Genomic DNA, 3,041 nt, shown 5'->3' with positions numbered 1-3,041 from the left:
AGCTCAAGGCCAGTGCTCTACCACTTGAGCTATAGCGCCACTTCCGGTTTTCTGGTGGTTTATTGGAGATAGGAGTCTCACGGTCTCTCCTGAGTAGCTAGGATTACAGGCGTGAGCCACCAGCGCCCGGCCACTTGCAGCTTTTTTGAGTAGTTTATTGAAGATAAGTGTCTCATGGACTTTCCTGCCCAGGCTGGCTTTGAACCGCAATCCTCAGATCTCAGCCTCCAGAGTAGCTAGGATTAAGGGCATAAGCCATTGGCGCCCGGCTTGCACTGGTCATTGTTTGTTTTTTTTTTGGCGGGGGTCCGGTCGTGGGGCCTGAACTCTGGGCCTGGGCGCTGTCCCTCTGCTCTTCAGCTCAAGGCTAGCACTCTACCACTTGAGCCACAGCGCCACTTCCTGCACTGGTAATTTTTAAGATAAGGTTTTGCTTCCTGCTTGGATGCCTGTCTGGACATGATCCGCTTATGTTTAGTGTTGCTATAGTTGTTGGCATCACAGGCATGTGCCACTGTGTCCAGCTTTTCCCCCATTTTCTGTCCAAGCTGGCCTCCAATCACAGTCCTCTCAGTCTCAGCCTTCCAAGTAGCTAGGACTACAGATGTGAGCTAGCAGAAAACCACTATTAATATATTTCTCTTTCAAGAGGGTATCATTTTAATTTTTGCTTTATTCATGACAAAAACTGTGAATCCATATGCTAAATCAGTTATTAGGTCTGGCACTTTTGGCATTTGCGCTTTGGGTTATTACACATCATGGCTTACAAGGACACTGTAGGTTTTAGTATTTGAAGATTACAGCGTGTCCAAGCTAGAGTTAGTGGAGTTCAACTGCAGCTAGAATGGAAACATCTTTTTCCAGACTAAAAAGAATGAATTCTGAAAATTCTGGAAGTCAAAACATACCTTTGAATTTGAGCAAGGACTTTCTAGACTAAAAGGTACATTTCAGAAGAAGCCTAAAATAAAAGTATCTACAGGCAGTAGAGTTAGGATTATTACAGTGGTTGCACCTACTCAAATGGGTCTTGAGTCCTGAGTGTCCTGTACACACCGAAGAAAGACAGGAGCGAGTGCTCACCTGGCTGCAGAACTGAAGTTCCTTCCGAGTCGCACAGCATACCCTCCTCCTGAGTAGGTGGCCAATTCTCCTTGGATGGGATAGCCACCCAGTGCACGCTGATCCTGGTAATGCCAAATGCTGTCTGCTTCAGTCAGATTTGTGTCGGGGAGGCCCCAGCCAACCCCATAGTTCCCTCTGTCCTCTTGATACAGGTCAGATGACAGGACTTGTTCTTTAAGAGAGACTGGGAAGAGTGTGGCCTTAGGAATGCGAATCTGCCGGAGCAGAACATTGCCCAAAAGAAAGGAGTTCCCATCAGTAATAAACCCTAGTGAGAAAAGAGACACCAATTTTAAAAATTGCTTCCTTAACTGAGTGCAGGCTTTTCCTGCCTGGCTCTCTTGGAACTTCAATCCTCAGATTTCAGCTTCCTGAGTTGCTAGGACTACAGTGTAAACCCAGTGGCCTGCTGAAAGAACCTTCTTAGGAGAGGTGCAGAAAAATAGGCTCGTGGAGTACTCACAGAGGGACAGCGAAACTGAGAAGGTGGCTGACTTTTCTCCAGCTTGTGGGTTTGAAAAACGAACTCTACCTTCCCTCGTTTGCCCAGAACCGCCTCCTTACCTCTGTAATTCCCATAGAGGTTCGGAAGGAGGGTGTGGTTGGCCCAGGGGTAGAAGTCCTTGAGAAATTTGATTTCTGAGAAACCGTGAGAAAAACTCTTCCAGAGAGCTTGATGGAGGAAAAATCTATTAGAGTTCTTTGAAGAGTAGACCACAGTCATCAACAGGATAAGGAAGAGGGTTTGTACTAGTTTAGAAAGGAAGAGAACCATGAGTAGTTACTCAGAAATCCTCTATATATTTGTCTTCATTTTTATCTAATCCTATACTCTTGCAGATAAACAGTAAAAATCAGGGGCTGGGAAGGTGACTCAGTGGTAGAGTGCTTGACTTGCATGCCTGAGGCCCTGGGTTCCATTCCTCAGCACCACATAAGAAAAAAGAAAAAAGCCGGAAGTGGCGCTATGGCTCAAGTGGTAGAGCGCTAGCGTTGAGCTGAAGAGCTGAGGGACAGCGCCCAGGCCCAGAGTTCAGGCCCCATGACCAGACCCAAAAAACAAAACAACAGCAACAAAAAAAAACAGTAAAAATCAGCAATTTCATGTAGTTCAGTCTAATCATTACAAATACAAATGTACACACACATATATATTTACATATTTTGTACCCAGAATGATTCTACCACTAATCAGAAATTATTGAAGATCCATAAAAATACTGTTTTAGTTCTTGTAATTTTTTAATTTCCATTTTCTTTCTTTTTTTTTTGTCGGTCGTGGGGCCTGAACTCTGGGCCTGGGCGCTGTCCCTCAGCTCTTCAGCTCAAGGCTAGTGTTCTACCACTTGAGCCACTGCGCCACTTCCGGCTTTTTTCTGCTTATGTGGTGCTGAGGAATCAAACCCAGGGCATCATGCATGCAAGGCAAGCGCTATACCACTGAGCCACTCTCCCAGCCTTCCATTTTCTTTTGACTACTTGTGTTCACAAGAAGGGAAGACATGATTAAATCAGAATCTGACCCAGGGAATCCAATATTGTATTAAATAGGTTGAAGCAGTCATCTAGCACTTAATCATTTTCCATAGCATTTCCATTTTTCCTAGGAAGTAGTGGATCCTATCTGGCAAACGGAGAAGACAACTCCCTCACATGCACAGAGAAATCACTACAAGTCTGGAATCTGCTCACTTGCCATATTCCATGTAGGCTTTTTTCTTGGTGCTAGTGAACTCAGGGACTGGGTGCCATCCCTTATCTTTTTTTTTTTTTTGCCAGTCGTGGGGCCTGAACTCTGGGCCTGGGCGCTGTCCCCAGCTCTTCAGCTCAAGGCTAGTGCTCTACCACTTGAGCCACAGCACCACTTCTGGCTTTTTCTGCTTATGTGGTGCTGAGGAATGGAACCCAGGGCC

The sequence above is a fragment of the Dipodomys ordii genome, unplaced genomic scaffold, assembly GCF_000151885.1.
Source record: "Dipodomys ordii isolate 6190 unplaced genomic scaffold, Dord_2.0 Scaffold18, whole genome shotgun sequence".
Lineage (NCBI taxonomy): Eukaryota > Metazoa > Chordata > Mammalia > Rodentia > Heteromyidae > Dipodomys > Dipodomys ordii.
Note: the sequence above shows the minus strand (reverse complement) of the source record.